The sequence below is a fragment of the Acinonyx jubatus genome, chromosome B2, assembly GCF_027475565.1.
Source record: "Acinonyx jubatus isolate Ajub_Pintada_27869175 chromosome B2, VMU_Ajub_asm_v1.0, whole genome shotgun sequence".
NCBI lineage: Eukaryota > Metazoa > Chordata > Mammalia > Carnivora > Felidae > Acinonyx > Acinonyx jubatus.
Window position 1 is genome coordinate 48541302 of NC_069385.1, and position 21650 is coordinate 48562951.

The 21650-nt window shown below is 37.8% G+C and overlaps 1 protein-coding gene across 4 annotated transcripts in view; it reads left to right on the forward strand.

The window, feature by feature from the left end:
- HS3ST5 (heparan sulfate-glucosamine 3-sulfotransferase 5) overlaps positions 1–21650 on the forward strand; it is a 262836-nt gene that overhangs the window by 103206 nt on the left and 137980 nt on the right. For 3 of the 4 annotated variants that reach the window (XR_008298386.1, XM_015065381.3, XM_015065382.3), the window contains exon 2: positions 6111–6298. The gene's annotated coding sequence lies outside the window, so the exon portion shown is untranslated. Of the gene's footprint in view, positions 1–6110; positions 6299–19825; positions 21645–21650 lie in introns of those variants that run through there. The other variant, XM_053222357.1, reaches the window with a different exon arrangement.

A 21650-nucleotide genomic window follows, 5' to 3' on the forward strand; every position in this document is an offset into this window, starting at 1 on the left:
TTGGCAACTTCTGTTTCCTGGATTTTCTGTCCTTCACTCTCAAAGCTAGAGATGCCGAAAGCATGTTCCACAGAACTCTAGGGTGCTTTGTAAGAATTGTTTTTTGGGAGATGGATCTTCTCAAAAGGAAAACAACATTGTAACTACTGCTGTCATCTAGCCATCCCCTCCATATTATAGTACAATTTTAGCTTCTCTAATCACATTCCAGTTCTGTCTCTTAGTAATGACATTATTTCCAGATCTCCTTAATGGAGAATGGGAAGTTCCCAAACTCTTCAGACACTCTTTTATTGAGAACGTTGCAGAAGGTTGATCATCTTCAGATGGTTGATCATCTTCAGTCTTGTGGGGCTTGGCTTTTACTTGTTTAATTTTTATTGCTGTTATAGGGTGTTCTAATCTTTGAGCTAGAGGTAGGTATATAAAACCTTTTGTGTTTTTATGCACGATTGAGAGGAAAATCTACATAAGGCATACATAAATGGGCAATCTCCTATTCTTTTTTTTTTTAAGCACTCTTGTAAATGTCTTTATGCCATGTGTTTTTAAAAAACCTGTACTACAGCATTACAGAATGGCAGTGACATCCATCGGCAATCTCACACTCTTAACAAAAGAGTCAATTTTTAAAGAAATACAAAATGGTTGTCCTATAATTATAGGACATGTATGAATTTTCATGCCAAAGGACCAACCTAATCTTATCCACAGATCAAGAAATCAACAAATAAAACAGAAATGTTTTACAAGTGAAGTACTTTACAGTTAAAAATTGTTTTTTTTTCCCTCATACAGGAAAGAAGCGTGTAAAGAGGAGGAGCATAAGAATCTGTCCTTCCTTCATGTAGTTAAACTAATCTTTTATTTTATATAAAGAGGAGCAAAATAAACAGCGTCACTTCAACCTACCCGTTGGAATTTAAGTTAAAGGAAATCATGACTATACCCTGGTAGAATTTCTTATTTTGCTTGAAAAGCAGTTGAATGTTAAATCGTGAATCACTGGTTTCCTAAAATATCTTTCAATACCCTGGGAGAAAATTGTAAAATAGCCTTCTCTCTGATTCTGAGAACAACTACTTGTAGTGATTCTCAAAATGCATTTCTTGAAGAAATGTTCCTTTCTTTTTATTTCTTTCCTTTTTTTAAAATTTTTACAAACTCCCTAATAGAGCCAATACCCTGAAAAAAACTAGAAGATATTTATAACTGAACAACAGGCCTATAGAAACCCAAAGGCAATTATCTCTTGCATAAATATCCCTTAGGCAAACTTCAACTAATATATATGAAGCAGAAGGTTAAGCCTGCTCAAGAATTTTATTCAGACAGGAAATTTGCATTATCTACTCTTGTATTTCTTGGCCTCTCCTCCTTCTTGATCCCCTCAATCCTACTTTTGTTTCCCATTCCCCAACTTGGAAAACTTTATCTGGCCACAGCTAACAGTCAGAAGCCCTCGAGAAGCTTGCTTCCCTTGTTCTCCAGTTTAGAGAATGTGCCTTAGCCCCACTGTTTCATTGCTTTGGGGCTGCTCATGTGTGTTTTCATTTTACGCTACCCTAAGAAATACTTTTCTTATTTTGGGTAATGTCACTTTACAGCATAGGCTAAAATTTCATACCTACCTTTGAATCTCTGAAATTCTTTTTACACTTTCAGGTGAATATCCAATAACTAAGAATTAATTTGCACTTGGGGTAACTATTTTCCAAAATAATCAGTCTCTACCCAAAAAGACTTTAGCTGTCAGTTATTTAAAGTATTAAATTCTTACTTACATGTTTCAAAGGTAAAGATTTCTAAAGAAAACTTGTGTATGTTTGGAAAAAAATGGCAGTGAAAATTGCCAACATGATGTTTCAGTGTCTGTCCACATAATTCAGGGCTTATCTGAAGTTTTTCCATGTCATGCAGAAGAACAACTCCTGTATAATTAATCTGCAAATTCCGTAGAATTGTAATCAGAGACAAATTTTCTATTTTTTTGTACTTCCATTATTTTGACATAATAAATTTCCCCTTATTCATGTTTAACCTGTAGACAAGTGATAACTATCCATTGTGTTAGAATGAATTTCAACCTTTTAAAAAGGAATCAGACTAGAAATATCAATAGTAATATAATTGAATACCTTCTGAACCCCTCCTACTCACATAGCATTCTGCTACAGGTTACAGAGAAATATGACTTTTCTTTATCTGCAATGTACTTATAAGTAACTCAGAAAATAAAGCATACAAAAAAAGTAATGACACAATGTGGCTCATGGTTCAAGAGTTATTGCAAGGCAATTATTCATTCAACAAATATTTACTGAGTGCCTACTATGTGCTAAGCACTCTTCTGCATGCTGAGTTTTTAAAACATGAGTGTATTTAAAAACAGAAGGATCATTGTCCTCCAGAGAAATGAGGCTGGTGAGTCAGGCAGGGATCGGGTGATGTGAGGCCTTGTTCTTTACCCTTAAGACGACGGGAAGGCATTGAAGGTTTTTAAACAAGGATCGACATGATCCACTGTGTAGTTTTAAAAGATCACTCTACATGCCATGAGGCAAATACTGGAGAGAAACAAAATGTGAAATGGGAGACAGAAAAAAATCCAAACAGCGTTCCAAGTAACAGACAAGGTCTTAGGGGTGGCAGCAATGGTAGTGGAGCAGAAGGAAAAGGAGGAAGTGGAGAGAAGGTGGACAAAGCAGATAGATTTACAAATTATTTAGGAAATAAAATCTAAAGAATTTGGTGATCAGGTACTGGGGCTGAAGGAGAAAAGAAGGATGAAATCCACTCTGGTTCCTTTGTTTTAAGATGTTGAAAATCTTGGTTTCTGGCTTCTCCAACTGATATCAATGGTGCTGTTTTTAAAAATCGGAAACATTAGCGGAAAGCTATGTTTGAGACACATGAGTCTTTATGAGTTTGGTTATGGACGAATTCAGGTTGCAGAGCCTTCATTATATCCAAGTTGAGATACCAACTGTTCAGTTAGAAATGAAAGTCTGGAGATAAAAGAAGAAAATGTTAAACTGAAGATTTGAGAGTCATAATGAAATGATAGCATGATATACCTTGGTGAGCTCTTTTATTAGTATGTACAATGAAAAATAAAGACGTTTAATTTAGGGTTCTTTCATTATAAATTAGAAGAGTCTGGAAATGTATTATGGGAGAAGGGGACTTGATCTAAAAAAAAATACAGGGGCTAAGCATTTGACTTCGGCTCAAGTCATGGTCTCACGGTTTGTGGGTTCGAGCCCCACATCAGGCTCTGTGCTGCCAGCCTGGAGCCTGGAGCCTGCTTCGGATTCTGTGTCTCCTCTCTCTCTGCCCCTCCCCTGCTCATGCTCTTTCCTCAAGAATAAATAAACATTAAAAATTTTTTTGGATAAAAAGAATATAGGTAAGAGGAGAGAAGTAGAAATGAATGAAATGGCAGACACACTAAAACATAAATAAATTGCAAAGTTCTTTTTGGTTGCAAATAACAGAGGATACCAACCCAGATTGACTTAATTTAAAAAAAAAAAAAAAGTCTGTAAATTCACACATAACTGAAAAGCCCAGGGTGTTCCACCTACAGGCAAAACTCTGCCCAGGGGTGAAACAACATGGTCAGGACCCAGCTCCTCTTTTTCTGTTTCTCAGCTACTTCCTTGGTGTGGACTTAAGCTCTGGCAAGTTCTCTCATGATCTCAAGATGGTTGCCAGTAGTTCCAAATGTTATATGTTCACATGCCAAAGTCCAGCAAGAAAAACAAGTTGTTCTTTTACATACAACCTGTATGTAAAGGTCAAAGAAAACCCCAAAATGGAGATCATTAACATCTTAAGGCCATGTGCTTATCCTTAATATTGTAGGTAAAAATTGAGATACATAGGTTATCTTAAGCTACTTAAGGTGCATCTCTGGACTGGAGACAAATCCTCCCACCAAGCCATGTAGAGTGTTAGAGAAGGGGGATAGGCTAGAAGAACGTATATAGGGAGACTGAAATGCCAAGTTAAGGACCTTGGACTTAATCCAATAGACCAAAAAGAGCTCTTATATTTTGAACAGAAGAGGGATCTAATGAAATGTTTTAAGAAGTTGAGTCTTAAAGCAACTATAGGACATACTGGAATGTTTAAGAAAAAGGAAAACAAGAATCTGTTAAAAGTCTACGACAACAGTCTAGGAAAGAGATAGTGAAAGCCTAAACTGCAATCGAGTAAGAAATGTTGATAAAGGGGCACCTGGGTGGCTCAGTTGGTTAAGCCTCCAACTTCAGCTCAGGTCATGATCTCACAGTTTGTGAGTTCAAGACCCTCATAGGGCTCTCTGCTTGTTAGCACGGAGTTCACTTTGGATCCTCTGTCCTTCTCTCTCTCTGCCAATCCTTGCTGCCGTGATGTCTCTTTCTCTCAAAAATAGATAAACATTAAAAAAAAATGTTGATAGAGAAGATATCATGAAGTGATGGATGGAACAATATTTCAAAGCATCCACAGTTCACAAGATAATAAGAACGAATTTTGCTATGGAATTTCAGACTCTTACACTGAGATTTCAACCAATGTGATAGCTTTGGCTTATAGCAAAGATGAGATCCTTTTTTAAACCATGATACTGCACCCTCTTCTTCCAAACCCATTTCTAAATGAGTCTTTCCATTTCATTTTGTTTTAATTAGTTACCGTCATCCTGTGACCCATTATTCCCCTCATGCACAGCTTTCCTAGAAGTGAAAAAGAAGCCAAGTTCCAACCTCTGTCAGAATGAAGCCTGTCTTTGACTCCACAGAATAAGAACTTGCGGATTATAATGTAAAAAAGATAGATATCCCTACAGTTACATCAGTGGCATTTACTTTCTAGCAAACGTTTTTTTGAACACTCTGTCAGCCTGCAGTGATTCCGTTAGCAAGCACCAGAAAACCCAATGAGTTAAACAAGTAGAACTCTAGAGGAAGCAGTTGGTAGTGTTGATTCAGCTGCTTATCAGTAGCAGGACCTACATCTTTGTGATTTTCTAGATTTTCGTAGTGTTTTACATCGTGGTGACAAGATGACTGCTTTACCTCCAAGTAGCACATCCTCATTCCAGGCAGGCAGTTGTGTGGAATAGAGAAGAAGGACAGGAATCTTTCTATTCATCAATACAATAAAATACTGCCTGCATTTCTTGCTCAGCATGCTTCTTATAGCTAATGGGCCAGAAGGGAATCACGTAACCATCCTTAGCAGTTGGAAGACTGGGAAAGTGAACATTTGATTTGATTTTCTGTTCTCTATGTATGAGACATAGAAAGGAAGAAGAAAGTTGAGCATGGTTTTGGGGTGGCCAAGCATTAGAATCTTCCATGAAAAACTGTTGTTTTACAGTATAGTCTGTGCTTACGTGTGTATTACACTCTTGTCATTTTGTATTTGACTTTGTACTTATCTGTGTGTGTTGCTTTCTCTACCCTTGAGGAGAATATTTTCATGATCTGTTACCAGTTTTAAAAATAGATGTTTTATTCCCTTTTTCCATTAGCCACTACCAACGTCTGCTTAACTTACTCAGCAAAGATGCTAGAATTTTGGTTTCCCTAAGTAGGCAACACAGATTGACTAGAAAGGATATTATTTTTGTTTATGTCTAGTTACCTTGGCAAGCATTACCATGTGAAAGAAAATATAGCAGAAGCACCAGATGATTCCGTTGGGATTTTGTAATAAGTATCACATTTTATCTTTTGTGGGGTGTGATAGAGTCTCGTGTAAGGATATATTTCCAACAGAACTCATCAACCTTGACTTAGAAAGAAATCCAGTGCCAAAATCTGGCATCTGCACATCAAAGATAAAATTAGTAATACCACTGGATGCAGCGTTTAGATGAAATAGTCAATGAAAGCAGTATGAATTCCACCAGAATCCTCTGCAGACAGCAGCATCATGCAATCCTGACTTCACAATGACATGAAATTTTAAATGACAACTGTGCTAAATCAGGGAGCCGCAAACCCAGGCCAAGTTTAAATTTAGTAACACTGCCAGTTTACTGAAAATAACCTTCTCCGTAGCAGATTCTCTATGAATTTCAGGTGACCGACTACTTGTTTTTCTGTTCTGTTCAGAGATAATCAGGTACCCGGAGGCTCCAGCACTGGTACCTAACCTTGTCAATGGCGTTTCTGGTGTCCACTTCCGGAGTCTCTCTGGCCAGCTTTGAAATACGTGGAGATTAGAGAGTCCGCTGCATATATTCTTAAAACTTTCCACCGTACATGCTCAGACTTTTTTGAATAAGCATAAGGATTTGGAGGTAAGTGGATTTTGGAAGTCACTCACGTGGCCGTGTAGCTCTTAATTACGTCAAAAGTTAATATTTACTATATTTAACAAAATATATAAAAGTAAAAACAGTTATTGAGTATTAGGAAAATAGCCGTCTATGTGCAATTCCATAGCAAAAAAAGGAAAATCAAATACAAAGTTTGAAAGTTGGTATATGTCGTGTAAATGTAAATACAAGTGGTATTCTTGATAACTGATAATCAGGTTCACACAAAAACATCACAATAATCACAGTGGTTCTCAAATTGTAATGTGTGTGAGAGTCACTGGGTGGGGAGAAGGTCTGTAAAATTCTGATACCTGGGTATACTTCACAGAGAGTTAGGTTGACTGGATCTCAGATGTGACCCAGCAATCTGAATTTTTATTTACTCACGTCAAAATGATCCTGATGAATGTGCATCTTGGGCCTTTGGGAAATGCTGAAGTTGGCATTCAAAATAATATGCTTCTGGACGCCTGGGTGGCTCAGTCTGTTTTGCATCAGACTTCGGCTCAGGTCATGATCTTGCAGTCCGTGGGTTTGAGCCTCACGTCGGGCTCTGGGCTGACAGCTCAGAGCCTGGAGCCTGTTTGGGCTTCTGTGTCTCCCTCTCTCTCTGCCTCTCCCCCACTCACGCTCTGTCTCTCTCTCAAAAATGAATATTAAAAAAAATATGCTTCTAATTTTCAAACTTTATATTAAATTGGGTTTTATGCCGTTTCCTTTGGCTACAAGAATAAATAAGGAAGGCACATTTAGCACAGAGGTGCTCAATTAGTGCTCTTTTTGTGACCCCCCCCACCCCCAAATTGAATTGTTAGTTCTCTTTTAATACTTCTTTTTCAAGTTCAGCATGATGGGCTAGGTCCCAGGGCTCCCTATCTTGCTTTCAGAGTAAGCTTGCTGTCTTTAACCGGTTCTCCGTTCTCTGTAATGTTTTAATTTATTCAGATGTTTATGCTTAGTGGATCAACTCTAAGAACCATCTCAGAAGATAGGAATAATGAGTTATTACCAGGATTGGCTAAGCATTTCTTTATTTTTGAAGTTTATTTTCTTTTCCTCTTAACTTGGGAAACTCAGCCTCAGATTTTTCAAAAGAACAGATTTGCTTAACACATCATCAGCTACTCATTTTCCTTTGCACATAAAAACTTCTAAGTCATGTGCTACCTTAACACAGGTTATACGCACATTTATTGAATATCATTTTATTATATTTCTTGATCTCATTTAGCAACTTCATCTTTACTGTGTGCAATTTTAAGTTAATGAAAAGTTTGGTTTTCTTACTCTGGTGATAAAAGTGATTAGTAGAGACATATTCAGAACAGAAAGTGTGATGATTCCTTAAAGGTACAACATGATATTATTTTCGCAGTGAAGAGTGAAGTTTTTAATTAAAATCCTTTGATTGAATTTCATTTTTTTTCACCCTATAAGTCTCTGTGTGCACATGTTCATATTGTATACAATTTCTTGTCAGTAAAATATCAAGTGGCAAAAATAAACCCTTAATAAAAAAAAAGTATATCCCTGTAGTGGCAATTAGCTATACATATTAGCTATTAGTATTACACAAAGAAAATGAATATAGACGTGGTTAAACAAGGTAGCACTTTTTTCAAGTAATCTAAAGATTTACAGAATTAGATCAACTGTAATCATGAATTTTTACATACATTTGTTGTCAGTGTTGTTCTCAATAGGCAATGCTCTCATTGCCATATCTGATGATAAAATCCTAAAATCTATAGTCCCCAAATTGTAAAATCCTCAAATATGTACTATACAAGTTCAATGAAGTTCTCAAATAAGATTTAATAAAGCTTTTAGTGCCAATCTTCTGTAATATTTTTATTTCAGAGAAATATAGAAACTACGCTTCTGCTTTTTCTTTTTTGTGTTCTTTTCCTTTTTTTCCTTCTCAGAAGAGCAGATGGAGAGAGAATGAAATTGTGTCCTCGAGTGAGTCACGTTCATTATCATTGGCATATTTGTCTTAAGTTGTGGCTCCCTAAAGAAAACTTACAATGTAGTTTCAGGGAACCTGAGTGAGACAACCTCCAGACACAGGAAGTAAAATATAACAACAAAAGGATAAATTATAGAAACTTTTTAAAAAAATTTTTTTAATGTTTATTTATTTCTGAGACAGAGAGAGACAGAGCATGAGCGGGGAAGGGGCAGAGAGAGAGAGGGAGACACAGAGTCCGAAGCAGGCTCCAGGCTCCGAGCAGTCAGCACAGAGCCTGACGTGAGGCTCGAACTCATCAACCACAAGATCATGACCTGAGCTGAAGTCAGACGCTCAACTGACTGAGCCACCCAGGCGCCCCTAGAAACTTTATTGAAGCATAGAAGCATAAAGTTTTAGAACAGAAATGGACCATTAAGATCTTCTAGTCTGGCCCCTCATGTATAATAGCATTTTTTCTCTTCCAAACTTGCTGCATAGAAGGTTAATACAAAGAGCAGGAATCATCAATCTGGAGAGCTATGATTTTTTAACGAGCGAAACTAAACAAGTGTTTTTCAGTAATGATTTCTTGGGTAAGGAAGGCTAGAAGGAAATTTTCATCCAAGATGAAGGTTGAAGAGGTAAAGGCAATACCTGAGTACTTATATCATTGAACTTAAAATCATCAATTCTTTTAGTTGTCAGTAGATTATCTTTCATGTCATTCATTTAAAAATGAAAACAGCCAATTGAGGTCTACCTCAGGTTTGGTCAGCTTTATATGGAAATCTGATGTTGAAGGAGAAAAAGAGCTCAGAGTAAGATACAGCTTAGGATAGTAGAGCCATCTGGGACCATTCGCAATATAGGAGAAAGGAGATTTAGCTATGTAAGAATGTCTGGGAGTGTTAGTGTTATTATGAAATAGTATAATAATGATATTTGTGAAATATCCAAAAAGATTAAAATGTATTTATTATTCTCAATTTAAGAAGTTGGAAAGTCATGAACATTTATGTAGTAAAGTATAATTTTTGATGTGTGGGAAATGCTCATAATGTGCTATAAATGAAAACAACAAGTTACAAACCATATTATGATGTGGTCCCATTTTTATTAGAAAAACAACAACAGATGCGTAGGAAGAAAATTGGCATGATATATATCAAAATATTTTTAATGTTTATGCTCAACTGATAAACTATGGTTGATTTTTATTGCTTCTCAGGGTATGTAAAACTGTTTCTAAGTATGGATTATTAATGTAATTTAAAAATATTTTTCAAGGGCTGGGAAAATGTTCAGTTATCTGGAAATTTACTTTTGTAGAACTGTAAGGTAGTCCTGAAAATGTTTGTTTAAAATAGTCTTAAAGGGGGGCACCTGGGTGGCTCAGTCGGTTAAGCGTCCGACTTCGGCTCAGGTCATGATCTCGCGGTCCGTGAGTTCGAGCCCCGCGCCGGACTCTGTGCTGACAGCTCAGAGCCTGGAGCCTGCTTCAGATTCTGTGTCTCCCTCTCTCTCTGACCCTCCCCCGTTCATGCTCTGTCTCTCTCTGTCTCAAAAATAAACGTTAAAAAAAAATTTTTTTTTAAAAAGAAGAAAAAAAAATAAAATAAAATAGTCTTAAAGGAAGGCTCTCGATCTTATAGTATTAAACTGATTTAAATATGAGAATATTACTTACAATTAGAGCAAAATGATTTTTAGATATAACTGTTCATTTGTGGATATTGTACTAAACTAAAATTTTCAATTTTCCCTCTTCATTAAACACTGATAACTTCAGATTATGACAGTTAATTCCTTAGAAATATCCTTTATTTCTTGAATCAGATAATTCCAATGTGCGGTTCAGGAATTTTCTAACTATAATAGCTTGCTCCATTTGGAGGATAATTTTATATGTTTGGTTACATTAGTGTTAATATGTCTTTGTTCTTTAAATCTCCAGCGTAACATATGGTTAGTCTCACCATTATTACTACCAGCTGTGGTTGGCCTATGATTTTTGTTCATTCTGTCTGAATCCAAAGTAATTAGCTCTTTAGTTTAATGACAATATTTGTTAATGGGTTTTTAGGGCCAAATTCTGCTGTTAGAGAGTGGGTGGTATATTTGAAGATAGAATCTGGCCCTTATGTTTTAAGCATAAGCTGTGTAATTTGATTTCAAAATGATGGTTTAGAGAGTTTGGGGTAGGAAAACTGAATCTACATTTATCTGAAGTTTCTCAGTTTCAAGAAACAGAAAATGAAAGTGACAATTTATGTAAACGAAAAACAGACCCACTGAAAATTCTCTAATACAGCTATCCTGCATGAGTCATTCCGTACATAGTTGGAATAAGAAAAGAAATGATAATTTTCAAGCAGACGTTAGGTAGATTCTCTTATGTCATGGGGCACATGTTGAGTCCTTTAAGTGCAATGAAATGCTTTTGGTCATTGTATTTTTTTCAGCTTTATTGAGATATAATTGACATATAACATTATATAAATTTAACGTGTACAGTATGATGATTTGATACACGTATATACTGCAAAATGATTACCACAATAAGGTTAGTTAACATATCCATCAGCTCCCATGATTAAGAGAGCAGATCTTAAATGTTCTCACCACACACAAAAAAATGATCATTGTATTTTTTTAAGGACTCAGTGAAATGAAAAGAACCTTTGCCTGGGATCGCTGGGGTTCAAGATTGGACTCAGCTTCCTAGTAGTGGCATGACCTTGGAGAACTCTCTTTTCCTCTCCTTGGGCTTCAGTTTCTTCATCCTAAAATAAGGCCTTTGTTGTTGATGATCCTAGTGTCCCCTTCCAGCTCTGAAATGAGAACTCATAGTACTTTAAAAAACATTATGGGGAAGGCACAGGATGGCAAGGAATATGCAATGACTTGAGCTGACTGAATAACAAACCATTAAGTCTCGGGGCGCCTGGGTGGCCCAGTCGGTTGAGCATCCGACTTCGGCTCAGGTCATGATCTCGCGGTTCGTGAGTTCGAGCCCCGCGTTGGGCACTGTTCTGACAGCATAGAGCCTGGAGCCTGCTTCGAATTCTGTGTCTCCCTCTCTCTCTGCTCCTCCCCCGCTCATGCTCTGTCTCTCTCTCTCTCTCTTTCAAAAATAAATTAAAAAACATTAAAAAAATAATAAAGTAAATAAATCAGTAAGTCTACTAAAAGGTACTTTGGAGACATTTTGGCCTTAAGAACTCACCTTCAATGAACGACGTGGTACTTTTGGCCTACGCTGGGGGGTTATGTGGTAGAGACTATAGGCTTGTTCCATCGGAAGTATTCAAGGAGACCAGTTTTGGCAAAAGTTAAAAAAGGAAACAAAACTCATCTAATAACAGTTGAGATATCTAACAATGGAATAAGATGCCTTGGGAGATCATGAATTCGCTGTCATCATAGGAAAGAAAGTGGATCCCAAGGGTTATATGACCTGCCAACTGCCTTTCATGGTATAAAAGCTAAAAGCAAATATACTGAGCAGAGAGGAACTCAGGAAGTGCTGTTATCAATGAGCCCTCCTGGAGGTCACTGTTGGAGGACAAATTCCATCAAACCTAGAAGTGACCATGGCAACAACTGCAAAAGTACTGATTGTGAGCATTGACCAGTTTAACCCTAAAACTAAATCTGAAATACGTATGTAGATGAGGGTGGCACACAGATCATACCAGCAAAACTCCCTATAGATCTAAAGCAACCAACAAGAATTGGGAGGATGTGACAGGAGTAAGTGGTATATTGGCTTTACTCTTAATATCTAGGGATTGGTGGGTACCATTTCCACCTGACAAAGCAAGTTCTAGAAGTATTACAGAGTAGGAAAAAAAGGCACTAAGAAAGTGATGTCCAACATTAGGTCACAAAGAATGGGGGAAGAAAGAGGGGAAAAAATGCTTTTTCTGTGCTCATAATAGAGAAATGGTCAATATTCTAAAGATACAGAAGATCAAAGTTATTATATGAAGTTACTGACTTCACATATATATGTTATTACATGAACTTAACAAAGTCATAAATTAGAAGTAAATGTGCACCCTATTAAATATGCTTAAGAAGCTACATATAAATATCAAACAAGGTGAACAGACCATATAATGACTGATTTTCAAAACCTTTAGCAGAAAACTTAAAATATTATGGAAGAATGTCCCTGTCATATCTTTCATATTAATAAATGTAAAGAAATGCATTGATTTGTTTAAAGAAATTCTTTTTAGACATTTTTTAATGTTTCATTTATTTTTGAGAGAGAAAGCATGAGTGGGAGCTGGGGAGGGATAGAGAGAGAGGGGAACAGAAGATCCAAAGCAAGCTCTGCTCACAGCAGCAAGCCTGATGCGGGGCTCGAGCTCACAAAGTGTGAGATCATGATCTGAGCTGATGTCGGACACTCAACCAACTGAGCCGCCCAGGCGCCCCGAAAGAAATTCTTTTTGATTAGATCACAGTGCAGAAGCAAATTATAAGCTTGTATACAAGGATGAGACCAAAACAAAGTGATTAAAAATTTTAAAAATGAAAGGGTAGGTGAATACAGCCTAAATATTTTAGGAGTTTGAATTTTACTACCAGAAAAGGTAAGATTTAGGGGCACCTGGCTGGTTCAGTCGGTGGAGCACACAGCTCTTGATCTTGGGGTTGTGGGTTTGAGCCCCATGTTGGGTGTAGTGATGGCTTAAGAATAAAACCTTTAAAATTTTTAAAGAAAAACCAGAAAAGGTGAAATTTGGGGCCAAAAAACATTAATTAAGACAAAAGAGGGACTTTATAGTGGATACTCATATAATGAAGGCATACAGTCATAAATAAATAATAGCTTTAAGGGCTATCATAGAAGTTTGTTCAGAAAATAAACCTAACTTCTGAAAACATCCCAAGAAATAGCCATAGTCCATATTTTAGTCCAAAAAGTAATATTCTCTGCTATAAAGCAAAACACTTATATTGAAATTTATTTTCAAGGGAAAATATTTCTGTATCAAAACAAAACTACCTATTAACCAAAAATTAAGTACTTGACTGAGGACGATTTTTTTTTTCATTATCAGCACAAAGGAGTTACAAGTTGCTTCTCATAGGAAGAAAACACAAACCATAGATTCCACTAAACATATACATTAAACTTATTTGATTTGAAAGAAAATGGACTGTTCAGACTCCCCCCCCCAACCCCAACAGGCATTCTTTTCTTTTTCTAAGTTTATTTATTTATTTTCTTTTAAGTTTATTTTTATTTTGAGAGAGACAGAGACAGCACCGGCAGGGGAGGGGCAAGAGAGAGATTGAGAGAGAGAGAGAGAGAGAGAGAGAGAGAGAGAGAATACCATGCAGGCTCCACACTGTCAGTGCAGAGCCTGATGCAGGGCTCAAACTCACAAACCTTGAGATCATGACCTGAGCCAAAATCAAGAATTGGACGCTTAACCAACTGAGCTATCCAGACGCCCCTGTTGTTTTTTTTTTGTTTTGTTTTTTTAAACATTTATTTATTTTTGAGAGAGAGGGAGAGACAGTGCGAGCGGGGAAAGGGCAGAGACAGAAGGAGACACAGAATCCCAAGCGGATTCCAGGTTCCAAACTGTCAGCGCAGAGCCCGATGCAGGGCTTGAACCCACGAACCCTAAGTTCATGACCTGAACTGAAGTGGGACTCTTAACCAATTGAGTCACCGAGATGCTCCCCACTGACAGGTATTTTTAGCAGCAGGATATAGTTTCAGAGTTTTTGCAGTTAAGAGGTTTCTGCTGAGCAAAAATTTTCATTCTGTTTAGGAATGCAGATTGTAATCGTTGCTGCCCTCATTTTGCAGATTCCTAAGTTCAGTAAGGAACAACTAGGTAACTTTAGTTCTAAGTTACCACACCCTTCAAGCATAGCCCCATCAACTCAACTTAGTTATCATGCAAAGCCGCTTAGCCTCACAAGTGAAATGGAATACAGTTGAATTGCTTTTCTAATGTAATACCTATTTATAATAAATGCAAAGTGGTTTATGATGGCAGACTTGGTAGAGCATGAAAAATTATGAGGGAAAAAAGCTTATTTTTTTTTTCTGACCTAAAATTGTGAAGAAATGTCATGTATGCTAGTGGGTGACACTACTATTAAAATAAAAAGAGAAAAATATTCAAAACTAAAAATTTAATACATTGGCTTTTATGATCTATTACTTCAGCAAAAAGAAATTTAAATGAAGCTATTATATTTCAGAATAGCATTTTATTCCTAGGTAGCACAGTTTTTCTAATTTACATAAATTCTCTCTAGTTTAATTTCTTTCTGTCCTACTAGGCCTCAACCACATGGGCCAGAATCCCCTCACTTTTGTTTGAAAAAGTAGGGGCGCCTGGGTGGCTCAGTCGGTTGAGCGACCGACTTCAGCTCAGGCCATGATCTCGCGGTCTGTGAGTTCGAGCCCCGCATCAGGCTCTGTGCTGACAGCTCAGAGCCTGGAGCCTGCTTCCGATTCTGTGTCTCCCTCTCTCTCTCTGCCCCTCCCGCACTCATGCCCTGTCTCTGTCGCAGAAATAAACATTAAAAACCTGCATATCAAGATAATCCCTTCTTTAAAAAAAAAAAGAAAGAAAAAGTAAACATGGCTCAAATCTCATCCTTTGTCTGCTGACGGTAGAAAAAACTAAGTCTGTAACAAATGCAAGTTAAACTACAGAAATCTCACATTACCATAAAGTAGGTTACTAAGGTTTTGGTCTTATCCTTTGAGTAAGAACATTCTAGATGGTAGTTTCATTCATCAAGTCAGGTGAGATGGTGCCTGAGCTGATGTTTTACAACCGCAAGCTGCTCTGTCTTCATGCGCATGCTCAGGTAATTCTGTTTGCTCTTCCATTAACTGATCTTCGTTCATGAGTAAGGTATGTATGCCAGGCCACGACAGCTCCATTTTCATTGTGCCTGCTCAATATTGCCAAATGTAAGGATCGATTTGTACAACAAGGGAAGCAAAGGTCTATCTAAGCCTGATAGGTAATTTATAAACTGTACTGGCTTGAAATGTATTTGTTTTTTATGCATAGTAGTGTGATTCCAGCCGAGAATCAAGACCCATACCTGGATACGTGATAACCCGGTGTAAACTTCATTTCTTCATTCATTCAACAAGTATACGGGTAGTAACTACTAAGTGCCAGGATGTTCTAGGACTTGAGATGTGTCCACGAACAAAACATGGCCATTTGGCGGGGGGACATGCAGACAATAAAAATTAATCATAACAAGTAAGTGAATTACATAATGCTATAGACAACAAAAAGGCATGAAAGAAAGAGAACGAAGTAAGACAGGCAGGGAGAGTGTGATAGGATGCAGGGCAGTAGGAGCTGATCTGATACTGTTGTACCAGGACCCGCTCCTCTGGCAGATGCTTTTCCATGTTCAGTCTGGCTGTCTTGTCTTTCATTTTGAGAGGGAGGGGGCGGGTGGGGCGCAAGTGAGTGGGGGGCAGAGATGGAGACAAAGGAGAGAGAAGCAGGGCTCACCCCAGGTGGAGTGGGGCTCATGTTTTACCAAAGGGGGGCTCGAGCTCACCCCATGTGGGGCTTGAACTCACAAACCATGAGATCATGATCTGAGCCAAAGTCAGATGCTTAACCCACTGAGCCACCCAGGAACTCCCAGTCTGGCTGTCTTAAAATGAGAATATGTGGATTGGACTTGGAGGGTGGAATCATTATTACATGACATTTCCAAATGTTCTTATTTTAATGACAAGCTCCCATACATTGACATTCATGCTTGAGATAATTACCTTAGAGTTTACCCAAATTAAAGCAATCAACTTCATGTGTTTTCTAAGTTTTAGCTTTAGAGTTCTTTGCTTGGTTTTATTACAGGTGATCTAATTAACAAGTGCTCTGCAAGTAGTACTGTGGAATTTCCAGGGGGGTCAAACCGTGAAGAATAAAAAATGATCTTAAATTTAAATGTTTTCCTTTGTCCTGAGACTTTATAATTTATGGAGTAGTTTTAAATTATGGCATGACTATAGCCATAATCCTTGTCAGTGATGTTAAGCGATGCCAAATTAGTTCAAAAAGGTCTAAACATCCCATAAGAATATATTAACTTTTAGAATTAATCTGGATTTTGAAAGTAGTTAGGACCCTTGAGATAAGATTCTTGATTATCAGAAAAATGAGGACTGAACTCTACATTTGAGTACGCATTAAAAAAAAACAAAAACCTGGGGCGCCTGCGTGGCTCAGTCAGTTAAGCCTTCAACTTCAGCTCAGGTCATGATCTCGCTCGCGGTCAGTGAATTCAAGCCCCACGTCAGGCTCTGTGCTCACACAGCTCAGAGCCTGGAGCCTGCTTTGGATTCTGTGCTCCCCCCCTTCTCTGCCCCTCCCCCACTCATGCTCTGTCTCTCAAAAATAAATAAATGTTTAAATTTTTTTTTTAAACAACCTAGAGTCATTTTGAATTTATTCATATTGTGATGCCACTTTAAGAACTCTTTATGGGGCACCTGGGTGGCTCAGTCGGTAAAGCATTCGACTTCAGTTGGGCTCATGATCTCACGGTTCGGTTCGTGAGTTCAAGCCCAGTGTCAGGCTCTGTGCTGACAGCTCAGAGCCTGGGGCCTGCTTCGGATTCTGTATCTCCCTCCTTCTCTGCCCCTCCCCTGCTCACACCGTGTCTTTCTCTCTTTCAAAATAAATAAGCATTAAAAAAAAGAATTATTTTCATGTTGATCATCATGTGCTACCAATGCTATAGCATCACAGCCTCCTGGAACTGGAAGTGATCCCAGAAATTGTCTTCCAACTGCTTGTGTTTTGCAGGTGTGAAAACTGAGTCCCACAGAGGGTACTTAATTTGTGCAGGTTAAATGGTATGTGCAGTTCTAGGAGGCCAGTTAGTGGTAACACTGGGACAGGAATACATCCTTTAAAATCCCAGTAGAGTATGTTTCCAGGTACATCCCTCTATCCGAGATTTTTCCATTGCTTATTATTAAAATAATGTTTCTTTTAAAACAAGGAGTTTTACTGATACCTTTGAATTCCACAAAGTCATCTTAAGAGTGTGTCTGCACTCCCAGAATGGTCTTGCTTATTTGATAACCTCTTCAGCACTACCAGAATTACCTTTAAAAAAAAAACAAAAAACACTTAGAATGATCTTTTGAGATTTCTCTCTTTGAAAAGTAAATGAAATTATTTAGGAAGCCATGAAATTAACTTACCCGTTCATCAGTAGATACAGCACAAATGAAATGCAACTGTATTAGTTTTCAAGGAATTGTGGAAGGAGAAAGTTATAAATAGTAAAATGCTGAGTTTAGAAAGCAGCTTAAGTAACATCTGGGCCCTGGGTCCCTTGGCGTCCTTAGGGAATGATACAGGCTCCTGTGAGAGCTCTCTGAATCCTCAGAAGGGAAAATTATGTAACTCATTGGAAAATAATTTTAGTAGATTTAATAGAGCAGAGAGGCAGTATATTCAAAACACAAGAAGAAAAGTGTAAAAAACTGCTAAGACCAGGGAGTTTTATATGCCAGAAAAAAAACCAAAGAAAAAAACAATTAAATCAGTATCAATTAATTTCCTCAGACAGCTTCTAGTTTAAGCATTACAATACAGCTTAAAATGTTGTACATTCTGTGCTTAGAAATGGATTCTAAATTCGCTTGCAGTGAACGATATAACCATGGCTTTCTAAGGACAAAGTTGGGCTTTCTCATTGACAGAAGAGAATTTTCATATGTATTTCCAGGCATATTATTTATTAAACTAATATAATTTAAATCTTAAGTGAACTAAAAAGTATGTGTAACATTAGGTATGTGGCTCTAAATGATTGATGATGATGATTATGGAAAACAGCTGTAAATACCTGGGGTCCAGCCAACTTAATGAGTACTTGTGAACTTACCAAGGTTTTGATGGTTTTGTCTGATAGTGAATGAAGTTCACCGTACAGTCTGACCAACTTTTACTTGCTATTGTGCACTTGTAAATCCAATAAGACTAAGACACTAAAAACTGGACGTTCTATCTATTCCAATATTCGAAACACAGTTCAATTAAAGTCTTCTGTAGTAAGTAAAGTTAATTGAAAATTATAATTTAAAACTACATCTGGTTCTTATTAATGTGATGGCTAATTATTAACATTCTAACATTAGGCATTTTAGGCTAATTGTTTATTATTTTCAACAATAACAGAACAGATGTTTAAGAAAATACAAGGCTAATATATTTCAGATTACCAATGAGGAGGAAAACTGAAAATAACTGATTTATGCTTATTTTTGATTGATTGAATTCATTTTGTCTGAAGCCCTTAGTGATGTCTTTGGAAATTTCTGTCCCTTTTTTTCCTCTCCCCCCTTCCATGAATATTTATGTGATTTAGAAGGCATCACATTTTTTGCATATTCTTTTCCCAAAGGAACATTTTTCCCCCATTTTTAATCACTTCATAGGTGAATTGCTCTCTGATAACCAAGGGAATTAGTGGGCCAGACTTCCCTTTTATGTAAATCTAGGTGGTCAGAGTGTCTTAGTTTGCCACTTGAGCTGAATAAAATTGAATATACCTTTGCCTTTCATTGTCTTTTCACACATTATGTAAATTGGTAAGAATAAAGTAATGTGATTGAAAGTATGGTTTGACAGACAATATCATGTAATATAATATCCAAATACTTATAAGCTAGAAATCGTGCCTTGAGGCACCACATTTATTGTGAATGAGCATTTGCACTTACACATTTTTGTCTAGAGCTCAGACTTGCATAATAAATCACTTATTGTAGAAAGTAGAACTGGTTTCAAAAGGGTAACAAAGAAATAGCAAATGCCATTTCTTCCCGCAAAGCGCTTTCAGTCTATTTGGGGAAGTAAGGCACAGAGACATAAGAAGGAAGTCAGGTTACACAGAGTTAATAATAATAGCAATTCTATATGGATTGACATGGACATTATAAATTCTCTTTCTGTATTTTATATGTAAATAAATGAAATACCTAGAAAAGCTTAATCCAAAAGTGGTACTCATGTGCATTTCCTAATAATTTGGACGCAACATAAGAAAGTCATGAGGCGCCTGGGTGGCTCAGTCGGTTCAGCGTCCAACTTCAGCTCAGGTCATGATCTCACGGTTTGTGGGTTTGAGCCCCGTGTCGGGCTCTGTACAGACAGCTCAGAGGCTGGAGCCTACTTCAGACTCAGTGTCTCCCTCTCTCTCTGCCCCTCCCCACTCACACACTCTCTTTCTCTCTCTCTCTCTCAAAAATAAATAAACATTAAAAAAAATTTTTTTTAAATTTTTTTTCAACGTTTTTTATTTATTTTTGGGACAGAGAGAGACAGAGCATGAACGGGGGAGGGGCAGAGAGAGAGGGAGACACAGAATCGGAAACAGGCTCCAGGCTCCGAGCCGTCAGCCCAGAGCCTGAGCGGGGCTCGAACTCACGGACCGTGAGATCGTGACCTGGCTGAAGTCGGACGCTGAACCGACTGCGCCACCCAGGCGCCCCGAAAAAAATTTTTTTAAGAAAGTTCAGTAGTTGATTCTTAACAGGAATCACATAATACCATCACACCCTAAGCCAGATCAAGGCATCCCATTCCCTGCTTCGTTGGCATGGTCTGTGTGGATTCCAGCTCACTCCCAGCTCATCAGGAAATGGCATTATTCTTTCAAACCTTCATACCTATTGAAAGGCTCCGTATCTTTCAACCAAGTTTCCTCCTTTCCAAAGGAATCAAAATTTTAAACACTGAGGTTTTGAGTATTATTTATTTTCTAAAGAAAATTATTCAAACCAATACATATTTGAGTAAATGTCAAGGACATTTGTCACTGAAACTAGAACTGTTTAGTTATTCAGATAACAAAATGAAAATATGCTTTTTTGTTTTGTTTAACCTTGGCATAGAAAACCATCTCATTTTAATGGGAAACGTGGGGGGAGTCCCATTTTGTCCTGGTTAGTGATAGGGCCATCCGTGAATGGATTTGCTGATACTAAACAAGGTGTTAAAGAATAGCAATTAAGAACGTGACCTCTGGAGTCAGATTGCCTAAATTCAAATCCCCAGTTCTGCTACTTACTATCTGTGTGACCTTGGACACCTTCAACTTGCTAAGTCTCAATTTCCTCATATGTAAAATGCAGATGATAATGTTGCCAACATCAGAGGACTGTTGAGATTAAAGGAGATGAGTCACGTAAAGTACTTTGTGGGCTCAATAGATATAAACCACTCACATTTCTACTATTCCACATGGCTTCTCTCTTCTCAAAAATGCAATCTTGTCATGCAACGCTTTGAACCCTGACTGTTCCTTCATTTCCATTGTTTCCATTAACGTGGAAATGAAGAAACTATAAATACATAACTTTATGTAACTGTATAATTACAACCATGTATACACTATGTACGTATGTATATAACCATATAGGAATTGTGAAAAGATTCAAGTAAGATTGTCTAATAGAGTATTTTTGTCCTCAGGATAGTGGTTGCTTTAAATCTGCAGCTTTGGAACAGAATTTAAATGACACCTTAATGGCTTTGTCATCATAACCACATAAAAGGTCTGGCAAGATGTGTAAATCTGTGCATATGGGCACAGTTGGCAAGCCCTTTGAGTTGAAATCGAACCCACCCAACAAGTTGTTTCATCAAAACAGTGCCTGGAAATGTTTGCATTTTGTGGTGCGGTGGTTGGCTTTCCAGCTAAACCCCTCAGTGAGTGGTGAGTGTGTTCAGTCAGAATAGCGTGGGGCAGGACACTCTGTCCCTCCAGATTGGGGAGCAGCTGGAGGGAGTCATGCTTAACTGACACTTGACAGCTGTCCATCAGCTTTTAATCACGAGAAAAGCTTCGGGACGCAGCAGCTGCCTTTGGCAACCAGAGACCCCAAAGAGAAAATGCAACTGCCTGAGGTAGCAAAGCTTCCCTTGCACTCGCCCCGGCTCCCAGACCTTCCAGTGACTCTGGAATCTCTCTCAGCTAAAAACATGACGTTCTCTGAATCCAGGAAAGAGTTCTTTAGGAGCACTGCACTTTCTCTTTCGTTTTTCAAGGGAGGATGATGATTCTTTTCTGTTTCTGGGCGCTCGTGAAGATTTTCTGGGTCAGACTAAAGAGTCCATCAATAACCATTGTGGCTGAACAGACTGGCTCGCCTGCACCCATTAGCTCGCTCTCTAGTTCCCTATCTATTTGTAGATAATGAGACAAAGGATGTGAGACGACAGGATATACCTGTGGCTACTATTATGTAGACATGCTGATGAGTGGAATCTTCCTTTTAGCAAAGATTAAACATATCGGTGGAATGTCTCCTGATCTGCATCACTGAAGGTTTGT